The sequence below is a fragment of the Copidosoma floridanum genome, unplaced genomic scaffold, assembly GCF_036245765.1.
Source record: "Copidosoma floridanum isolate Cflo_tuat_1 unplaced genomic scaffold, Cflo_Japanese_pri ptg000020l, whole genome shotgun sequence".
Taxonomy (NCBI): Eukaryota; Metazoa; Arthropoda; class Insecta; order Hymenoptera; family Encyrtidae; genus Copidosoma; species Copidosoma floridanum.
This window is the reverse complement of record NW_028321897.1, coordinates 3,755,637-3,780,425: the sequence shown is the minus strand read 5'-3', so window position 1 is coordinate 3,780,425 and position 24,789 is coordinate 3,755,637. Positions and strand designations below refer to the sequence as shown.

At 29.3% G+C, this 24,789-nt stretch overlaps 1 long non-coding RNA gene across 1 annotated transcript; it reads left to right on the top strand.

Annotated features, from left to right (window-relative positions):
• Positions 1-20,925: 20,925 nt before the first annotated feature.
• LOC149374321 (uncharacterized) lies at positions 20,926-23,420 on the top strand. The gene is made up of 3 exons (XR_016293142.1): positions 20,926-21,059; positions 22,923-22,979; positions 23,357-23,420. It is a non-coding gene; the product is annotated as an uncharacterized LOC149374321 (long non-coding RNA).
• Positions 23,421-24,789: the final 1,369 nt, after the last annotated feature.

Sequence of the window (24,789 nt, the reverse complement as noted above, 5' to 3'; positions counted from 1 at the left end):
ATTAGTATTAAATTTGTCGAAAGGCAATTTCGTCATGGGAACGAGGGAACGTATCGCAAAATTTCTTCACTTGGTTCGATTATAAAATAAAACTGCTATAATAGTTTGGATTAAGTAAACTTTTAATAATGAAAACTAAATGACTTTATTAACACAAGTTGTTCACACAAGAATTCTTTTATTTTTAAGTTGAAACATTTCGTAGAGATTCATTATTAATTTTAGTTAAGAATTTACCATGTTTTTGCACTATAAATTGCTTGTATGTTCCTATTACTCGTTTTTTAAAAATACTTACGGAAATTGTAGTAAAACGAGAATTCGTATAGTGACATAAGGCTGTTCTTGGTTTAAAAATGTAATGAATCATACAAAACTGTAAGCAAATAATATATTCATCAGTTAGTTATTAAAACTTTATTTTACTTCAAATTGCTATCAAAACTAAATAACAAAATTTGTTTAAATCATAAAATTTGTTCAAAAATCGCAAAAGTAACAATAAAAATAGAAGACGAAAAATTAAAAAAAAAGGACACCACACAAAATATGCAGTAAAAGGAATAGTAATAGGATCAGTGTTCTATTGTTCCTCTGAAAATATTGCATCAATTAAAAAGAAGTAATATTTATATTTTACTTAATACTACAGTCTCCGCAGCAATAACTATTTTTAATTACGGTTTAACAAAAATTTAAAAAAAATTTTTTTGGTAATTAATGAGAAACAACAATGAAACTGATGGCTTTAGCTGAATAAAGTAATACGAGCTGAAACTTATTAGCTTAAAACTTAAGGATATTATCATGGAAACGATAAGTAAGTTGTCTACACAACAGTATAATTACTTTTGCAATTTATTTTAAAAAATTATTCAGCAATAAATGGCTTGTCCTATTCATACACAGATCATGAAATTTGGAAAGCTTATGTTAAGGTATATGACGGAACTTGAATTAAAAGCTGATTGGTTTTTTAAGTGTTTTACTTGACTACTTGCAAATTAATTGCTATTGTTTTTTACTAAACAGATTTAGACACACGTGAATATTGACACAAAGTTTTACGTTGGTGAGTAGTAAGTATCGTATTACAAAAGAACATTAAAAAAAATATGGACTACCGTTTTTTATCTGATTCTGAACACAGTCATACCTCTAAAAAGCTAAGGAAAGTTTCATTTGACAGTTGGGTGACTAATTGTTCATCAGTCTCAAATTCTTATCAACTTTCCCACTCTAATAGCTCATGCTTCCCGTTTCATTTTTGTATAAATAGTACTTGAACGCGACTTTTTTGCGTTAGTTTCTAAAATCATTTTCTTGTAGAAGTTGTTGAGACAAATTTTGAATTACTATCCAAAATGAAGTGCATTTGTCTACTCACAATTTTAGAAGTATTTTTTGTTCTTGAGAGCAGAGGTAAGTAAGTAAAAAATAAATAAAATAATACGATGTATGGCCTAAAATATATAATTGTAAATAAATATGAAAATTTTTTAAAATATCACAATGAAAAAAAAAGATTCGTAAAGTAATAACTAGTTATTCTGAGTGACAAATTCGTGAATATATAAAAAAGTAGAATCAAACTTTAACAGTTGTTTCGAAATTCAAAAAAATAATACGAGTATTTTTAGCTAAATACTTTTGTATTGATAGTACGTAGTTTACTCGTAAAGAAAAACTGATCTTGTGCGAATTTTACACTTCAGTACGTCTTCCTTTGTGATTAATGCAAAAAAAAAAATTAATCATTTGCATTTTTTATACAGCTACTCCATTTATATTCAAAAATAATTATGGAAACAAACGTACACCAAATGTATTTAAAAAACTCAGTGTTTCGTTACAATCGTATGGCAAACACTTTTGTGGTGGATCACTTATTGCTCCAGACATAGTTTTGACGGCAGCTCATTGCTTTTACGATGACAAAAACCGTTTGCTGGATCCTGAGCCATACAAGGTCGTTGCTGGATCTCATAACGTGAATAATCACTTACACACTAGATCTGTAACAAAAATTTATCTCCACAAGGAATACCTTAAAAAAAATGACGGTATGATGTGGAATGACATCGCTGTTTTGAGGGTAAGTGCAAAATTAATCTCCATAACTATTATGTATCCTTCTTCACGGTAAACTAGTTACTACAACTTTTTTTTTTCTTTAGCTTGAAGAAAGTTTCGCTATTGAAGGTAGTCTGCCTAACAGTATTCGTTTGGCATCATTACCTGGGAAAAATCAAGATTTTTCAAAAAAAATTACAATGGTATCAGGTTATTACAATGATGGCAATACCTTGTTGGGATTATTGAAACAAAAAAGAGTGAATATTGTTGAACCCAACTTGTGTGCTATCGACCTTCATCCAAGTTTGCTGTGTGGACAGAAAACAGACGGGGTGTCGAATTTGGAAGATCTTTGCGATGTATGACTCTAAATTTTTTTTAGTAAACAATATCCATCTCAATGACTTTAACTAAAAAACAAATACTATCACAATTATCAACTAGTATAAAATTGAGGTGCAATAATATATTTTTTTATAGTACCTAAAGTCAGATAAAGTAATCCGTATATTTATACAATGAGATACTTTGATCTCTTGTCAAACTTGGATCATAAAAAGAAAATAAATATCATGTGATTGCTTGGAAAACTTTTTTCTTCATTTAGGGTGTGGTTACATATAATGAATTGTATTATTTATATTTCCAGCTCAACAGTGGTAGTCCTCTTGTAGTGGGAAGTAGAGTAATTGGAATTCTGAGTTCATTACCACCAGATTGCGATGAGTCTGGGGAACCAGCAACATACACCAAAGTTACCGAGTTTTTGGATTTCATACACAATGCTATGATGGATAAGCAAACAAACGACATGTTGGTTCAACCCATTAGTTGTACAAATTGTAATATACTAAATAAAAATATGACTATTTGTTTGCCATCACTTATACCAAAACTAAATAAGCTTGAAAAAACTGCAAGCACTTTTCTCTCTGATGTCAGTAATTTAACGGCATTAAAATTATCAGTTGATAAATTAAACGAGTCAAGCACGGAACACTATGAAAGGTGGCAAAAGGAATTAAAAAGATATGAATTAGAAAATTCAAATTACAAATCTATGTTATCGACGTTAACCGAGACACGAACATTGTTAAATAAAATAGTATCAGATGTTAAAACTGAGATCGAGACACTAAATAAGTACGACTCTTCTTTCTATGGTAGTATTGTTGATAATTTAAATCAAACCCTTTTCAATGTAACGCTTGAGAAATAAGTCGTTTTAGCATAAGTGAAAATTCACTTTTATAGAAATTTTTTGCTTTCATCTTGAGCGTGAAGAAAATCATGGAGAAAAAATACATGTGTAATCTGTATAGTTACTCAAAAAATGAGAATACATTCTAAAAAATTGGTAACATGCTTTATTTTATTATTAAAGGCTGTTTTAAGGATAATTATCCTTGTAATCATAATTTGTTATATAGCAGCAATCGTTAGTATTCGTAGCTGATTAATAGTTCGTTAAAAAAATGAACGCTTCAACATTCTTGCAAAATAAAAAAATTAAAAGTAATAAAAAAGACATTGTCACCAACTTTCTCACTTATATTAAAAATATAAAAATGTTAGACTACAAATAGTATTTATATTCAAACTTTGAAGGCTTAGGATAAAATATTTGAAATATAAATTTAAAAATTTTGATAAAAATAAAGTAAAGTAATTTGTAAAAATAAGAAGTTTTAAACAGTTATTATCTTTTTTAATAAATCCCTTTGTATTGGAGTTATTCCTAAAATTTCGTTCCTTAATATATAAGACAGAATTTTAAATAAAACATGTTTTGTACTACCTTTGTAGGCATACTTTAATGTTTTGGTAATAATCTATTTTTCAATTAAAGTCCTTTTTGGGATATGTTAATCTCATGACTAGAACAAGAGTTATTAATATTTTTTGAACAATAGAGCTATTATATTAAATTTTATTAAAAAATAAGTACTACACTTACTAGAATAATTCTATAGTCAACTGTATTTTTAAAAAAATTCACGAGAGTTTTCTGTCAATTTATAATTATTATTAACAAATAACATTGTCAACAACTGCGAATAAAATAATAATACTCTTATTTCTGGTCGGAAAATGTAGCTCATACCGAAATAGATATTTTAGAACCTGTATGATTCCAGGAAATAAACGAAAAAAATAGAATTCAGATAAATACGTGACATAAGTGACATAGATTCGCTAGCTGGTGAACCACAATGAGAATATGCGTACAATAAGTAAGGCGTTGCACATCAACGCAACATCTTATGATCCGTTTTGACGCGAAAAAGGTACTTTACAATGCTCAGTTTTATACTTTACTCTGTCATTCATCTTTGGCACAAAATTTAAGAAGATTTTTTATACTTTATAATGTTAAATTACTCTAATGCGCAATATTTATCTCACAAACAATTACTTTATTTGCTTTAATGCAATGCTACATTTTTCCATGTAGATGGCAATTTTTTACACTAGTACTGCAGGTGCTTTGTTGGTTGTTAAGTGTTTGACAATTCTCAAAACAAAGTATAAACTTATTTTAAAAATGTACTAAAAAAAAAAAACATTCTAATTAATTTTTACTGGAATCAGTCAAATGTTTCATTCTTTAAGAAAATTCTAGAACTTGACTCGAAAAATGAATAATAGAACGGGAAGAAATAATTCAAAATAAACGAAAGGCTTATTCATCATAAAACTAAATTGATTATTTTTACTCTAAAAACAGCATAAAAAATAATTTTTTTTAAATAAAAAGAAACCGTAATAACAACTTTAAAAAGGTACTTACTCCAAGAAAGCCAAATTCATTTATTCGCACAGGCAAAATTTTACTCACTCAACAAAAACTTGAATTGAAAAAAAATTTGCGGATTACTTATAAAACACCGATTTTTTTACGCGATATTATAGATTAATATCTCTAAAATACGTTTGAAAAACGTCGTTTTTTAAAACTTAGGAGAAAAGGTTTGAGAAGCAATTAATTAAGAAACGACGTGCTGTTAGACCTATTAAAGTGTTTTTCTATTACAATTATCTCAAAAGTGTATTTAAGTGTTTCAATAATTTTCATTAAGCTTCAAAAATATATGATTTTTCATTAACAGAAGTTGTTTGCAAAAAAATTTTTTTATTTTAAAGCTGAAACATTTCGTAGAAGTTCTTCGTTAAATTTTATTTAGAAGTCCCATGTTTTTACGATACAAGTTTCATATTTATTCCAATTGAATGGTAAAAATTCAAACCAAATGAAAATTCGGATGGTATAACGTAAGGCTGTTCTTACTTGAAAAATGTACTAAATTTGGAAAATTTATTCCTTAAGTTTATTCAGTAACAAATTAAATAGTTGATTGTCCTTCAATAGGTCGAAAAATTTGAAAGGCTTATGATAACATATTACAGAACTGGAACCATGGTGTACACATAAAAAAAAAATCTGTACATTAGCAGATAATAAGTAGGTATTGTAGATAAATGGATACAAAAAAAAACGATAGACTACCGTTCTTTACTTTATCTTGAGAGTACAGTCATGCCTTTGTTAAACTAAGAAAATAGTTTTATTTAGTAATTTGGTCACTAGTTGATCATTACTTTTAAATTCTTATCAACTCTCCTACTCTAATGGTTTATGTCTCTCGTACATTTTTGTATAAATAGTACTTGAACGCGGCGTTTTTTTTCTTTAGAACAATTTTCTTGTTGGAGTTATTCTCGAGTGTAGTTTAAGTATCTAAAATGAAGTTCAATTGTCTATCCACTATTTTGGGAATATCTCTTGTGCTTTTTAGCAGTGGTGAGTTAGTGTAAAATAAAACTAATGCAACATACGGTATAAAATTTATAGTGTATGATTATAAAAAAATAACAATTTGTTAAAATTTCTATTAACGCAATTTTGAAAAAACTTGTGCAATATCCCAGAGTTTGATGTATCTGTCCTATAAATAAAGAATTAAACGTGAATTGTTTCTTAGAAAATACTATTAATGTTTTCGTAACGTAATTTAGTCATTATAAAAATTCTAATCTTAAAATGCAACAGTGATTTAAAATAAAAGTTTCATTATTTGCATTTTTCTATACAGCTACTACGTCCATAATAAGACATAGTCATGGAAACAAACGTACACCAAAAGTATTTAAAAAACTCAGAGTTTCGTTACAATCGTATGGCAAACCCTTTTGTGGTGGATCACTAATTGCTCTAGATATAGTTTTGACGGCAGCTCATTGCTTTTACGATGACAAAAACCGTTTGCTGGATCCTGAACCATACAAGGTCGTTGCTGGATCTTATAACGTTAATCACTCACACACTAGATCTGTAACAAAAATTTATCTCCACAAGGGATTCCGTGAGTTAAATAACGGCAAAATTTTGAATGACATCGCTGTTTTGAGGGTAGGTATAAAACTAATATTGGTTTTTTCTTGACGACAAATCATATTACTACATAAATACTCTTACTGTTCTCCAGCTTGATAAAAGTTTTGGTATTGGAGGTGTTCTGCCTAAGAGTATTCGTTTGGCATCATTACCTGGGAAAAATGAAGATTTCTCAAAGGAAAAGATGTATGTTTCTGGTTATGGCAAGGATGGTTATACCTCAAAGGAGAAACTAAGACGGAAAGAAGTGAAATTTGTTGAACCAAAGATGTGTGGTGCAGACATTTATCCAAGTTGGTTGTGTGGACAGATAAAAAATGGTTTGCGGGCTCGACAAGGTGTTTGCGAGGTATAAGGCTAGATTTTTTTTAGTAAATAATTCCATCTCAATAATTTTAATTAAAAAAACTAATATTATTACAATTATCAACGTAGTATTGTGAATCAAAATTAAGATTGAATATTGTCTTTCTTTCATGCTACCTACAAGTTAAAAATAGTAGACCATATGATCTTATGTTTGTCCAGGTGTACTTGGGTCACAAAAAAAAATTTAGTTTAACGTATTTAGTTCTAATTTCGGATATTCTACGATAATAAGTTGGAGTTCAGTATGTATTATGTATATTTATATTTATATTTATATTCAGGGTGATAGTGGCAGTCCTCTTACAGTGAGAAGCAAAGTTGTCGGAATCGTGAGTACATCGCCATTTGGGTGCGATGAGTCTCGGGAACCAGCAATATATACCAAAGTTAGCGAATTTTTGGATTTCATACGCAATGCTATGATGGATAAGCAAACAAATGACATGTTAATCCAATCAATTAATTGTGTTAACTATGATATACCATCACCAAAAATAAAAATGACTGCTTGTTCGCCATTACTAATATCAAAACTAAATGATATTCAAAAAAATTCACTCGAATTTCATAATAATTTTAAACAGGCAAATCTTCTTAAAGAATCAGCTGAACGTTTGAAAAGCTCAAGCATGAGATTGTATAAACTGTGGAGAGCTGAACTTTATAAGTACAAAAATGTAAGTTCAAAATATAATGCTATGTTATCAAAGTTAACCAATACACGATCTATGTTGAATGAAAAAGCATTAGATATAAAGATGTTACTGAAAACATTAAATTGAAATATGTGTTAATTTTTTTTTATGTAGAGTAGTTTTAATTTTTGATGATTTCAATGAAACAGTTTTCAACATAACATCCTTACTTTAGTTTAAACTGTCACAATATACTTTTTTTTTTCTAATTTTTCATTGCATCTTGAATGTAAAAAAAATCACGCACAAAAATATACGTGTGATTTCAATGAACGTGTTTCCTCATATATAAAAAAATGTCTTGTAATATCGGTAATACGCTTCATTCAGTTATTAAAATGCAAACTGAGAAAGCATGGGATTGAATATTTGGAATGTTATTCTTTAAGTTCCAACCAAGAATGAATACAAGTATTTTAATTACTTTTAAAGTGGAAAATCATCGTCCAAGAATTCAAAATAAAAATAAAAGTTTGTAACAGTTTGTTTTTCTTTACTGATACCTTCTTACCTCTCATAAAGTAAAAAATCAAGTACTGCCCTTTTTATTATTAAACGGTTTGTTGAAATTTTCGCTTCAATATAACTTTTAAAAATAAAATTAAATATGCAAAATTTCATGGGATTTATCGAGTAAATATAGAAATGAAGTTTTTCTATCTTATAATGTCCTATGAATTAAAAAATAATAACCACAAGAAAAAAAGTAAATAAGGAAAAAGCAAGAGGTAACTTCTAGTATAAATCATATTATCTACAGAATTTTTTTTAAAGATGATAATCAAGTTATCTACACTAAAATGCAATTTATTTGTCATAAAAATGTACGGTTATTCTGTAATAAATGAAATAGTTAAACATCTTATTGTTACTTGTGCGATACATAAAGCTAAAATATTACAGAACTTAGTCTGCAGAATAACACATTTTTTTAGGGTTGTTTTATTCACGTTTATAGAAACATTTACAACAGAATACAATTTTTTTTCCAAATCGATAAATACGTTATTGTACTTGAGGAGTATTAGTATTATAGTCATTATTGTTGAAAAAACAAAAAAATTAAATTCTTTATCACGTAGCTTTTTTAAGCTAATACATCTTTTGTTCTCAACCATAGCTTGGCGATTCATTTTAATTAGTAGTTTAGTTAACATAGACCGTTATCCGAAGGATTTTTTTACTGTACGTTTCGAAGTAGAGAAAAAATTTATCAATCCCCTACAGTATTTTTCTAGGAATACAAAATAATTAGTTTCGATAAAATCATAAGTCGACTTTATTTATCAATTAAACCATTCATTGAACAATACTAATTTTTCATTTATATTATTACTTGTTACTCGATTTCTAATGCACCTAGAGAAATTTTACTACCACCAAACTTCCTAACATTGAATTTTTTAAGAAAAAAACTGTTTTTTCAACCCGTTATGAATTAGTTAATGGCAAAAGAAATATGAAAAAAAATTGTAGAAAAAAAGTTTTACGTTGTAGAAAAAAAGTTTTACGTCAATTTTTATCTGTAATAGTAAGATGGCATAGGTATTGAGTTAAGATGAAGCACTTTATTTTGCAAACTGATGTATTATTTTTGTGAATTAATTTTTGAAAGGGAAACTTTGATGTGTTACTACAAACATATTTGTTAGTTGTCAACATTAAATATTCTACTTTTGATAACAAATTTTGCTTCGATAACAATATTGTATTTAATTAATGTTATGTAAATGTAATGCAAATGTAATTAATTAATAGCCATGCAAAAAAAAAAGTATCGATTTTTACGTTTTTAACGTTTTTTCATAGAAAAATCAATTTTGAAATTATAATAGGTTGGATATGTCTCATACAAAATTTTACGGTTTTATTTACTTTACGAAACTGCAGTGGTCATAAAAAATTATTAATTAAGAAAAGGGTGCTGTACTCTACTCAGAAGCCAAAGTACAAGATATTGATGTTTTTGCACTTACGGACTAATATTTCAATTTTTACTAGGTATAAGAAAATTTTTTCATCGTTTTTATTAATTTCTGCATCAGACTGTAAAGGTGCTTTTTAGTTACTTTGAATAGTGTAGCATGAGAAAATGTAAAACCGTTGCTGCCAGCGTAAGTTTTGCGCTCCCGTTTTAGAATGGAACTGAAAAATTATTATTAACCGTCCTTTTTTGCACAATCAATTCATTTATTCTCAAATAACTTTATTCTAAATAATAAAAAAATCATAATTCACAGTGAAATAAATCAGAAGTAAGGTATTAAAAATTGATTCAACAACAATATGTTCTTAACATTTTTAATTTTTTATATGCTACGCTATTCAAAATATTTAAAAAACATATTTAGCAGGTTGATGTATAGTAGAAGTACTTAAATAAAGATAATACACAAATGTTTGCATGACTGATAATTTTAATATTGGTCCTTAATTTCAAAAAAATTAATTTCTTGAATCACGGCTTCTGAGTGAGCTAGAGCATCCTTTTATTTTAATTAGTATTTTTTTATGATTACAATATCCTTCACTGGTAAAAAAAAATATTTAAAATTGGCTGAAATATAGATCAATTTATTGATGAAAAAAAGTTAAAAAACGAAAAAAATCCATGTTTGTTCTACTTTTTCTACGTTAGAAAAATACGGTCATCAGAGCAAAACGTCGATAAATTAATAATAATGTTTGTAATAACACATTAGAATTTTACTTAAAAAAATTTTTTTATAAAAAACTCACAATCACTTTGCTTTTTATCCCCATAAGTAATGCACATGTTTTTTAGTTGTTATGTGGAGTTTGACAAGGTATTTTTTTCATGCATCCAACTTAAGTTATATTGTATTAAAAAATTTGTTTCTCACTTTTTCGCCAATAACGTGTAATCAACAATAAATAGAAGTCTCAGAAACGGAGATCCAAGCTAAATAGCAAATTAATAATTGTTATTATTTCAAAAATTATTATATGAATAAATTAAAGTCAACAACTGTACGATAAATATAAGGCTAAAAATGATGAGAGTACAACTGAATATGAAAAATTTAGAGCAGTATTTATGAAGTTAAATGACCAACAAACTCTGTTAAACAAAAAGTTATTGGAAGTTAATTCTGACATCTAGAAATTGCAAACAAAATGACGTTCAATTTTACGCAATGTTATTTTCTTAATGATGTTAATAAAACACTGATTAACGTAACATTTTAGAAATGCGTTATTATGGTACAAAAATAAGTTTCAAAACGTATGATTTTTTTATGTTTATCTTTGTTCTTTAGCGCAAATCAAGTTATGTAAAAAATGTATGTGAAACGTACAAAGTACAAATGTTTCTTAAGAAATAAAGAGCTATTTATTAACGCTTATAAGGTGCTTGTACCTAATTACCCGAAATACTTTTAAAAAATTGTCTGGTAGAATATCAGCACACTAGTATAGCAATCTTTACTTCTTACAGCCAGCTAATGAACAATTAAGCGGCTAGAATTTTGATGATTCTTAATTTTTCCGAAAAACTGTTATTAAACGCTGTAGTTAACATTATAAAATAATTTTTAGTATGTTTGTGTTAAGAATTTAAATTGTGAAAGCTTATTCGAATATTGCAGATATATTATATGAATTTCTGATTAAATTCACAAAAATACTTTAATATCATCTTTAATAGTGCAAAGCCATTTTCCAAGAATTTGATAGATGTTACTGAATTTATTTAGATAGTACTATAAATTATGGTATTTTCTTTAAAAAATTTGAATATCATGTTTGAAATTTTCTATGTAAATTCTCTCATGTTTTTTTTTTTTTTTTTTTAATTTGTAAATTCTCTGATTAAGTATTTGCCTAAAATTATATCTACATTTATTAACAGTTAATAACTGTTACTTCAATTAGAAAGATCATTCCTATCAGTGAACCAAATTTTTAATATATTTTGCATTACCTATAGGGTAGTTATCGTACGTTACAGTCTGAGGCTAAGAGTATGTTGTTTATAATTAGATAAAAAATCCATTTTTTAAATAATAATCTTCTAGTAAATGTAATACATTTTATCAATATTTATAGACTATTATATATATATTGAATATATAAATAGACTATTTTAATTTGATAAAAAAAACAATTTTTTGTGGCTTTGGATTCATCCGTGTAATAAAAATCAAATAAAATATTTCCCATGATGCCACGAGAACAACTAAATTTTTCAGATTTCTCAACCACGTGTAGGATATAGTAACTCAACGTTGTCGTATTTATTAACATAAATGTGATAGAAAACATGCTTAAAGCGCACATATTGTGAAATATCTTCCAACCGTGATTTTCATATTCGTAGAAAATATATACCTATGAGAAAAAGAAAAATGTCAAACGTTTGAAAAAAAAAAAAATTTAATTCAACGATAAAGAAGAAAAAAAAATTAAAAAATATTCGTGCTTGTTTTTTACTTTACGAATAAATTAACAATATTAAACCTCAGAGAGTAAAATCAATTTGACCTATGCACAACTCTTGCCTTGGGTGGCTTGTCTGGCAGTCGATAATTTCAGACTAAAAAAGTTAAATGTCACTCTTTAAAATGAGTAATTACCTCTAAAAATTTATTCTGAAGTACCCTCCAACGATGACATGTCAGACTCTTCGAACTTAAACAAGAGGTAACACAAGAGGCCTGACAAAATAACTCAGTATCTGTAATCCTTAGTCTGAAAAACTAATTCACTCTGACGACGATGAGGAAGAAAACATCCGAATCCCATCATTTTTCAATTGTTATCCTTAGGGAGAACAAGTACTGACCTGTGATCAAAAACGCACTTTCATATCATGACATCCTCATCCGCAAAGAACTACGTCTCTGATAACATCCAGGTGTATATGCTAACTGTTGATGGTCTCTAAGATCTTACGAATCATTTATCAGACAACGCATCAACTGAAGCAAAATTGAGATCTCAACTATGGCCATCTGTAGAGTCATTGCAGCTTCTAAAAGGTGGCTTGGTCGACTTTTATTGAAATGATAGTAACCTCTGAAATTTTGAAACCATGTGAAAAAAGTGTGCCTAATTAATTTGCAATAAAAAAATACTAGGGTCAACCGCTTACTTTTTCAGAAAATCGGCACTAAAAACTCAAAAAAATAAAAAATTGTATTTGTACCTTTTTTCATAAGAAATCTTTTAGAATTGAAAGAATTATTTATAAACCTCTTAGATCTTAAGAAAATTAAGAAAAAGTTGATTTATCGACTTCTGCGCATGTGCAGATTGAAATGATGAGTTTTCATTATTCTTTTTATCGATATTTTATAACTCTTTAGGCCAATAAGACCCTAGAATTTGCTTGGTACGGCATTAAACGTCCAAGTCACCTTAAGTGCGTAGAAAATTAGATTCGTCGGGAATCTGGTCCTGTTTTTTTCTGATTAATTTAAAAACAGTTATCTTTAATACTCCTACTTTAAAATGAATTTCCAAATCCTCACATGTTCATTAAAATTGAAAATTTTCAATTTTATACATAAATGATGAATTCTATTCCTCGTTTACCCTTTAATCGTAAATTATTATAACTGTAATACACTTTCCATTTATTTTTGAATCAGCGATTTTGAATCGATATCCATTCATAAATCAGATTTAAAAAATATTTGATAATTAAAATACAGTAAATCGAAAAATTAAGTTACAATTTATTTTTTTAGTATACAAATTTAAAAAAAAGTTCTTACATAAGTTCTCGATTAAAAAAAGAATTGTCGTTAATCAGTTAATTAAATTTTTTTTGTATTTAAAGTACAATTTCACAAGCAGAAAACGTTAATAAACTATCACTCAATATGTACAATTGTAATCAAAATAAATTTTTGTGTAGGATGGGTAATAGAGTGTTTATCAAAGTGCTATGAGAAACGATAGATCATTTATTAGCAAATCACGCTAATTTACATTCTATAATATCTAAAGAGCTGTACAAATAGAGCTTATTGCTTATGATTGTTTCAACACTTTTTTAGACCCAATTCAGCATTAGCCGTATCGATGAATGCTTGCAACTTCCTTTCAAATATTAAAATTTTTCACAATAGCTAAAAGACCTATTATGTTACAATAAACCTTATCTACTCCCTGTGTGCACATAATGTCTTTGAAAAGTGTTCTTTGTAAACTCATTTACTTCCCGTTTCTTAGAGGGTGCAAATCGATTTATTTCTTAACAAAAGTAAGAGTTTTCAAAAATTTTTGTATCAAGATTTCTGTGAAAAGATTAGGGCACAGTAGCAATTGATAACACTTTTTTTTTAAACTAAAAGTATCGCTGACTAGGAAAGTCAGTGGCTTCCTAGCTAGAGTAGTGCAAGTAACAACTGAACGATTAAAAAATTTCTAGAATAATACCAGAAATCAACAAAAATTTATATACAATTTTTAAGGTAAGTTGGTTTTAAAAGATATTTTTGTATATACAACTAATACGAACAAAAAAACTGTTAAATTATTTAAAACTATTAATAGCCAGTTATATTTTTTTGCTAAAAAATAACAATACTATATTAATATCATGTTAAGCCTGTTACACCTATAATGCATATTACTCATGAATTTTCATTTATAAAAGTGTTACTTCAAGAAGTAAGATTTCTATTAAAAATCAAAATTATATCCACAATACTAAAAAAAATACTGCGGACAAAATTGATTGCTGGATTCTCTATTGACTGATTATTTAAAAACTACGTAATGTTTAATGTTCTATTTTTATGCCAACTATACTGAGATAAAAAAATGAAAAAAATTATAGAGAAATTCCAGCAAAAATTACCATTTTGCATAGAAAATCAAATACAAGCTGCCAAAAAAGGAAAATATATTATTTTTAATAGTGGACATTGTTGTTTTAACTATTAAAGTTATGGTTCAAAAAGTAAAAATTATGGTTAAAACAATAAAAATTTCTATGCGGGAAAGTAAAATTTAGTAACTGGTCCTTCTAAGGTTTACTGTTCCAGCATGGTACTGTTCTAACCATAATTCTAAATATTCAAACTATAATTTTTACTGTTGAAACAATAATTTTTGCTATTAAAAACAACAATTTTTTCCTTTTATACTAGCTTACATCTGATTAACTGTGCGGAATGATAATTTTTACTGGAATTTCTCTATAATTTTTATTATTTTTTTCTCTCAGTGTATGATAATCTTAATTAAACTTATTGCAACCTTTTTAACTGAAAATAAATGTACTTTGTTTTAGAATTGATTGTGTACCCTATTCTATAAACGTATTCCTTTTTACTTGTAGCATTGTAGCATCAGCTGATGAATTTTATCAAGCTAACAGTTTTAATTTAAGCAAAAAAGATTTTTTCAAGTTTTAACCTTAATATATTTTGTATTTATTAGTACAAATTTAAATTTGTAAATCTCATACTTTTTATAATATAGAACGACTACAACTCAATTTAAAAACCTACTTTCAAGCAATAATACATATTTATCATCTCTATCAATAAAACAGCAGGCCTTGAAATAAAATTTCGTGTCTCTGCTGCAATGGATCTTATGGGCTCGATGGAGTCATCATACCCTCACTACACTAATAAAATGGACCACGTAATATTGGAGGAGTTATCATGGCCCTGCGACGTATGTGACAAGAAGTTCAATCATCTGGACGAGTATCGCCAACACCAAACCACCCATAGGAGTAGTTCTCACCGCTGCTCCGAATGCAAAAAAGTATTCAGTGGAGTTGCTGGCCTGGCAATGCATAACTGTACCAGAAACCAACGAGTCCATCACTGTCACATTTGTCAAGCTGGTTTCACTGCCTCTCATGGACTTTCGAAACACTACCAAACCCATTACAACAGTCGCTCGTGCTTCTGCTTCGTGTGCCAACGCCCTTTCAATAATTCCTCTAGTCTTTCAAGACATATCCTCATCCATACGAATGAGCGTAAATTTAGCTGCTCTATGTGCTCACAGTCTTTCCGTCAAAACGGTAACCTCACTAGGCACATACGCATCCACACGGATGAGCGTCCATTTTCCTGCAATTATTGCCAGAAAACTTTTAGCCGCAGTGACAATCTTGTAAGGCATATGCAAAATCACACGACAGAACGGGTCGTTTAGTGCAGTATTTTTTGGAAGAACATATATGGGTACATTCGTGTATACACGGGTGAATCACGTCAACCAGAATAATATATCAATAAATGTTGACCACGAAAGAAACCTTGTAACTTTACATTTTCTTAGTTTCAAATTTTAAACAATAAAAAATATCTCGGAATACAGTAGTTTCCTTACATAGTGGAGTAATAATGCATTATTCTTAAACTTGTGAAATTCAATCTATTTTTTTACTAGTAACCGGGAATATTTACTTTCCAGAATAATAATTACTATCTCATCGTAGATGCGTACCTAATGTACTAAATAATTATTTGTATTTTTTTGCCATAATAATAATTATTAACTGTTACTGGAATGGGTCGAATAATTGATAAATAAAGACGGTTTGTAATCTATAACGATATGTGTGTCATACATTTTGCAAGTGAAGTGAAAAGTTAAGATTTTTAGTTTAATTATGAATAAAAACTGCAACAAAAAGACAAAAAAAATTTTTTTGTAAATCAGAATTATCAATGATTTTGTAAATAGATAATTATTCGATATTTATCGTTTACATGAATGTTAAAAGCCGAGATTCTAGTGAGATATGTTATTTTTTATGAAAAAATCGTTTGGTGACTTTTGCTTTTATTAGTAACGACTACAAAGAACAACTATTTCATACTTTTAAGTTTTTCATAACAGAGTAACTTCATCATTTGGATAATTAATTCATAATAAATTGCATGATAAAAAAATTTCAACAGAATTTTAAACTTGTGATGGGATAAAAAATGCAAAAAATGTTCATGTATTTTACAATTTGCCAAAGGTAAATAAATAAGAATGTAACTTTTTCAATCATCTAATTTATTTTTTACTAAAGTACTACCTAATAACAGAATTCTTCTAGAGCTAGCTATGGAACGTATTCTTTTAGAGCCCAGGATATAGCCATCTTTTTCAAAAATAAATTTCCAGGGTAACATAAAAAAATTCACATGAGACAAATTTCTTCACCAAAACAGTTTACTAAAAAATATTTTTCGTTTGATTTTATACTTTTTATGCGACATCCTCCAACGAATTGCAATTTATCGTTGCATTTCCTGAAATTACCGAGCGACCACCCTTTTACGTTAAGAAAAAAGGATAGGCATAATTTTTCCAGCACGTCATCCGACTAACAGACGGTTTCCGAGTTGACGATTGCGACCGGACATGACGAGAAATCATCGTATAAGGAAGCGCATCTCGAGATTTCGTCGCCAAGCAAAAGACAAGCAGTGCATCCTGGAATTTTCTATTCTATCGTAGCCCAGGCACGTGTGTTGGATTAATTTAAGCACAAGACATCCGCGCGTGCGTGTCATGTATAAGCTGTGTAGCAAACATCACGGCTACGTACGCCTTCGCGTTATCTTACAATGATGTATGCAGTAGTCGACGTCGACATCGTTGTCTTTGGATGAATCACTCTCCTGTCTCGTCTCTTGTACATACTTGTTAACAGCAACACGACAACCGAGTAATTTTCGTGCAGATTATCCATTTTGTACAAATGAATTTTTTTTTTTTTCATTCCTATAACTTTTTTTTTTTTTTTAAGAAACTAAAGTACTGTATTGAGCAACAAAATCCAATTAACTAAATATCCCAATAGCTTGCGTCGGTTAATATTTATGGTTCTCGTGAATTTAATGTTATTAGAAAAGGAGTATGGTAACTTTCTATGTTTTATTTGTCATCGGTAAGTAACTCTTACGTACAAAGATACCAAGTTATAACAATATCATCAACTTCTACTTAAATATGGATTTCCTGTTTAAAAATGATAAAAGAAAGACCTCATCTTTGAAAACTTTTGCTTTTCTTTAGCTTAAAGTGGTTCTTGAAATCAAAAGACTGTGCACTATAAAGTCTTTTAGAGACTTTTAAAGTCTTTTAAAGACTTCAGAAATCTTAAAAAGACTTCTGATGCTATCTTAGGACTTCAAAAGTGCCTATAAGTTGAAGTCATTAAAAAAATGCTTCAAGTCATAAAAAAAAATTTCATATTATGACAACATCAGAAGTTTTTATTAGATTATTGAAGTCTTTGAAAGACTTTGAAAGACCTATGAAGTCTTTGAAAGACTTTGAATGACTTATGAAGTCTTGTTAATGACTTGAAGTCTTTTTTTTATGATATCAAGCTTTAAGCACTCTTGAAGTCCTCATGAAATATCTGAAGTCTTTTTAAGACTTTTAAAGTCTTTTAAAGACTTCAGAAATTTTATAAAGACTTCTGATGTTGTCTTAGGACTTCAAAAGTGCCTATAAGTTGAAGTCATTGAAAAAATTCTTCGAGTCATTAAAAAAACTTAATATTATGACAACAAATCCTTTCAAAAATTAAAAGTTTAATCAACATTTTTCTGAAGTAACTTTTCTCTACTCCAAGGGTTAATGCCCGAATTCCTAGACGATTGTTGCATTGAAGCAGTAACAATTTGCGAAACGCTTGTATTCAATAATATCATCATTTTTTCATTCGTTGTTCGACACTTTAAGCTCAATAGTAACTCATGAACTAGAATTCTTATTTATGTGCAAAATGAAATAGTGCAATAAAAATAATATTTTCAAATCCAAATAACACCAAAAAGTTGTCTTGGACAGGCAAAAGAAAGGCCTAATCAAAACAAACGGGACTTTTCATGATTGTTCACGTACAGGTACACCTTACCTTGGCGCCTATTCACACGAGCATACCCAATGGATTAACGATCCACGTCTACAATAAGCACGCGTGTATGTATATATATATATGTATATATGTAAGTGGGTACTCGCGTGGCGTCCGATGAATCAACTGGCGAACCACGCTTGCACAAATACGCTAAACACAACACCTCGGCAGTAGCGGTGGCACGAAAACCCACTTAGGCATCACGTACATTCGCACTCACACGCCGAGGACGTCCTCCCACGCGGAGCTCATGGCTCGTTACGCCGCCGCCGACGGATGTTAACATCGATTAGGCAGTGCTCGGCGGGGGAGAGACCAACCAACACCTTCTACGCTCCTCCACCCATTGCTCTTTGGAATCCATGGGTATTGTATCGAGTGCTCGAAACGCCTATGCGCGCGAGCTTTTCCGAACATTTATTGGAGAAGACGGCGAGGTGAGCCTTGTCAAGGCCCTTGCACTCTCGTCGGCTCCTCTTGGGCTCTTTTGTTTCGAAATCTCAACTACAGCTGGCACACTCTCTCTCTCTTTCTCTCTGTGTGTGTCAGATGGTTATACGCGCACGATAGAGCACTTTTGAGATTTTCGCGAGATGGGTGTTTTATTGCTCGCTTGTGTAGGTATACCTTACAAGATTTTCAATGTTCACCGATGAATAACGAGGTTTGTTGCTTGGATTTTTACTTCGTCCTTTGTATCTACCGTGATGAACGCGTATCTGAAAATCAAGGCTCAAGATCTCACATTGCTGTGTACTAGCACCGCTACTCCAAATTTAGAGATTCAAAGAAAACACAGATTAAGAAAAAAAAAATACTTTTGGAATGTCTGTTATTGACATTTTATCGTGAATTGTTTTGATATTCCTCGAAAGTACATATTTACATTGAGGGTATTTACAAATTTTCAATTTCTAATGGCAACTTTGAAACATCCAAAGCATAACTTCCCTCATTGTTCTTCAATACGCAAATGTCAACCCGTGACTTGATTCAGCTAAACATACATATCATGAATATCATTACGGTTGTCTTTAGTTGTTATTGTGCTAAATAATAATTTTGTTAGTAGAGTATACGATTTACCGTAAACCTCATTGTTCCTCTTTGGACATAATAAGATCATATTTAAAGTTGGTGGCAAATGAAAACTGAACACATGAGGATTGTAGATAAGTTAAAAACAAGAAGAGTAAGCCATTATGAGTAGTAGCAAGAGTCATCATATACGATTTCAAGCTTGTAAAATGAAAAACATTAGACTTATACATGTTACAACACCCAGATATTTTATTTTCACTTGAGTTGAAGCCTATTTGGAAAAGTTCAAGGCGATAGCCTTTAAGAAGGCTACAACTATCCTAAATTGAAAACTCCAATAATTTGGATTAATTCCGTACTCATTGTTCAACAAAGCATGGTATACATATAAGGTTCAGGAATATATAACTGGGCAAAGTGCAACATTTTTTCCAGGTGAACAATTGCATGTACTACTAGTAGAAAAGGTCATGTTGTATTTTCCACGCTGAAATCACAGAAAAACGTTGTATTTTTGGCGAAGAAAGTAAAAAAAATCGTATATGGGCCTCGGGAAGACATCATCTCCCGGGTATCTCACACCCGGGAGGGAATGCCGTACTTTCTTCCTTTGGCACGTAATATACTATGTCTGCCTACCCTCGTTGAAAGACCTGATTATCTATTTTGGAGGAGGGCAAATATGAAGCACTTTCGACGAGGATAGGCAAAAAAATGCTTAGAACCTAATATACTATTTTTACTCTTTATAGAGTGCTGTAGTAAAAATGCTGACAAAGTTTTTCTCTCCGATGAAAACTGTTATATTGCAATACATCAGCTTTGACATTGAACTTGACGTCATCTCACAATTTTAACCCTGTGAGATAAAAATTACTTGATTTAGTCAAAAAACTTATATAATTACGTACACACACATACACCATTTGACTAACTTACATCATAATTATACTTGATTTGAGATTTGTTTTATATAAAAAATAGATGGTTTGTAAGTGATTACTCTTTTTTTGCACCAACAAAAATATAAGGCATCAGTCGTGCCTAATAAACCATACTTTAAATAATAAAAATTGACGCTCATTAGATGTCTGTCCCAACACATGTTTCACAGTTATGACAAGTTGTAAAAGGTTGAAAGCGCCTCATAATTCATTTGTATTATTTTAATAGTATTGAGAATTGACAAACCCTAACGTAATCTAAGAAGTTTTTTTTTTTTAGTTTCTTGTATGATTCACTCTCTTGGAAAAATTCTGATTGTCTTCCCAATTTATTTTTATTTATGAACGCTCAAAAACAATTTGTAATGCTTTCTACGAAACATCGTCGATAACTGCAATACATATTTATAGAAGTTTATCTCTGATAGCATTGAAATATCTTACAGAATGGTCGATGAGAATGGGTTGTTTTTTCTTCCAAATTAAATTTTCGTTAGTAAACAGTAAGCCTTTACAGTACACAAATCAGTGAAGAGACCGACCAGCATAAGAGTCACGTACAGTGTACGGAAAGAAAAGTGCAAATCGGTGTTGCAGTTGTAATAAAAGTTGAAGTAATAGAATAGGCTGGATAAAAACTGAAATGCCTGGACAGTGTGACCAATGTTTGCGTAAGAGTCATTTGGAATTTTTTTATTAATTAATCAATCATACAATGTCAGTGAAAATTTGCGTACTTACAGGAATATAAAAATGACAGATGTAATGAGTTAATTTTTCTAATTTTGAAATATTTAATTATTTGAAAGTAAAACAAAAACAATCTTTAACTAGATCACTCTATTTTCAAGTCTAAGGATTTAAGGAGATTCAATGGTTTTGGTAAAATATAGGGAAAGCAGTGATAATTCAGGGTCAAAAATCTTCTTTTTTTTTTTAGTAATTCTTTTAGATATTCTTAATCACGTGATTTCGAGGCTTGAGTACTCGTGAAACAAACTATACAGCGCTCGAAAACTTTTAAAATAGTGATGAATAAAATTTCGTAGACTCTTGTACTCTACATGGATCATGTATTTAAAGTTGTTGTAGCTGTCATCAATTAAGTAAACCCTCTGCTGGCTGATAAAAAGTTCTAATAATATGTATGTATTGTAAAAAATTTTATTTTATTATTAATTGTTATTTCATTATTTATTCAATAATTTAACACTTATCTATAACAACGACCAATTGCCATTGTCTTTACTAAGCCAACATAAAGGGCTCTGTTTATCACTAGATGCCATGGTTTTTCCAACACTGGACATTTTATTTCAATGATATCTTGATTACGCACGATGCCATTAGAGCTGTAGTTACACTATCGTACCTCAATCAACACAGATTGAAATTAAATACGACATTTTTCCAACTTGTATGCGCTTGAACCAACACTTGGCAGCTCAGTAGGGCCCCCTTCCTATCCATCATAGTAGCGCTAGTTAGGAATTAACACGTCAATTAATCAAACAGAAATTCACTCTAGAAAAAAAAAAACTTTTTTATAATTTTACCGGTATTTGACACTTTAGGAGGTCCAATTTGAAACTCATCAACTAATAAGATTTATAAGTATCTCAATAATAGTATTGATTAATAAGTTAATATCCAATGAACAAAGTTACATTTCTCTAATGTCCACAAAACTTTTTTTGTTGTAGAATGTCCGTTTCTTCCTGTAGTATAAAAAAAACCTTTCCTCCTATTGTTTTTGTATAATGAGGCACCAGTGTTATTTTTAACAGTAAAATGTTTGGCGAAGTCATTAAAATCTCATAATCCGTCTCTTTATCCAGATGTACATAATGCAATTAGTAAAATGTTAAAGCTTTAGTCTCAGAAGAATCTACAGTTACATTTTTAAGTGCTGTAGATTTTACTACACATAAGGGTTGTTACTTTGATGAAATCTCTTCAAATGTGAATCACCAAGTTAGATTATGAACTCGGAATTCTCCTACAAGTTTTCCAATCGCATGATAATCTACGTATACACGTACGTCCACTTATACCTTACAGAAAGAATTTGTACATCACTCACTCTTTGTTAAAAATAATTATTTCTACAATGTAAGTGGTGTTCATCAATTGTCAATAGATATGATTTGTGCTCTGACTAAAATATGAGGCTCTTCCACTAGTTGGAACTAAGAAGTATTGAATATTAACGATTTATTATAAAGGTCTTATAAAGAATAAGTATTACGTACAATAGGTGTGTAATTTTTTTTTTTTTGATATTCTTATTGGTAATATGTGTATTTAAAACCTTACTAGATTATAAATTAAGTTTTTATGGTGCCTTAAAATTTTTTTTTTGTAAAATTTCTAAATTAAAGATGTTTAAACTAATAAAAATACGTACAAGTACGAGGCAAATGTTACGTCCCGTTGAAAGCAAAGTTTTTTTAGTTGAATGTTACACATAAAGACTCAAGTTATTATTATTCTGTATAAAAATGAATTTCCATGACACGTATTCTTCATTACAGCTGGATGCCAATATTGCCAACGAACTGAAAATTGCAGATGCCAAGGCTACTGTCATGGTAAACCTTATATACATAATATACGACGCTTGAAAACATTTTCTAGTTAAAGACTGTTTATTTGTTGCGTGTCCATTTTCTAGTATTACAGTTTAATATGAACAGAATTATGCTTTCAAGATTTGTCAAATTAGTTTTATTTAAAAAAAAATTTTTTTTAAATACATTACTTACAAATACTTATAATTGAAATCATGAAATCATAAATCTTAATGCACTTGAAACTGTGAGTGAAATCAAATTTTTACGCACAGATTTTGCTATCATATAGAAAAAAATGTCTAGTCTATAACCAATTGAAGTTAATTAGACCTTATTACAGTGAAATTGGGGAAATAAGAAACTTTAATTTAAAGGTATAATTTGTATTATTCTAGCACCACCAGCAGGAAGATCATTTCAACATTCTACTTGCAGCTGACAAACGGATTATTTGTTAAAAAAAAGGCAATGAAAAAAAATCAACTGAATTATTTTTTTTTGTTTAAAAAATTTGACAGACTACATCATTGGTTTATATTGGCTGCCAATACATAAGATTTAAACTAACGTTTTACCGTTTTACTAATTGCAACTTAGTTTTTTTCCTCATAAAATATAATTTACAACAATAATAAAAACTACTGAAGTGATTTTTGGAATGATGAGTAAAATAGGAAGAGTACGTAAAAACTTCGATGAATACTTGAAAGATGATGTATTTGTATCAAGTTACCGCGTAATAAAATTTGGAACAAATGAAATATAATCAATTATCAGCAAAGATTTTCATCAAAATTGTATTCATACAAAAATAATAAACTTGTACTTAGATATACATTTTTGAGATGTCTTTAATATTATTTTCAATGTCCTATCTAAATTCCGAAGAGAAAATAAATAAACGTGGTTTCTATTAAAGTTTTGATCCAGCACTAATAATTAATATAGAAACATACATTATACGAGTACGGATGTAAATGTAGTTCAATTATTTGTATCACAATATTTTGTTTAATGGCGTACAATTAAATACTTTTACAATAAGCTAAGTTGGATAGAAAGTTATTTTTCATATAAAACTAATTTACACACCCTGCAGCAAAAGTCCATGCAGCGCGAGGTTCATGGCTATGAAATGGTCAAACTCGTCCTCCTGAAAATATTATAAATTTTTAATTCCAATTACTTTAAGATAAATTTAATTTAATTTTTAAATGTATGCACTCTACAAGTAAGATTATACAGTGTTAGCAAAATTTATAGTTTTGTAACTTAAAAAACATCACTAGCATACAAGTCTTTGACTTATTTTCTTTCAAAGATTTTTCAAATCAACAAACAATCCCAACAATCTCAGTGATAATCGTAATAGTACTATCAGCTTTATCCTATATTTGTGAAGCAGCATTTTTTTCTTAAAGTTAGAAAACAAAAAAAAATATCACAATATCGGAGAGCAGTTATAATCACTTATTATAGTCACATCAATTAAAAATCAGAAAATTTATAAAGACAGTGGGGCAATAAATTTTAGATATTCGACCACATACCTCCGAGATTTTCGTAACATAGCAAATCACTAGTACGTATCTACAAGAATGTACTAACTTTTATTTTTTTACATGTAGTTTTTAAATTTACCGAGTTCAGTAGAGTTTGTTCTTTGAGGGTACATTGTAATGATATTATCGAGCACATGATTTTTATATTTATACGTGCAAACAAGCTGATACCGATAACCTGCATTTCAAAATATTTGCCTCACGGATATTTTTTTTAATTTCTCACTAGTTCTAGTCCCTAATGAGTTCGAAAATATCATCAATCA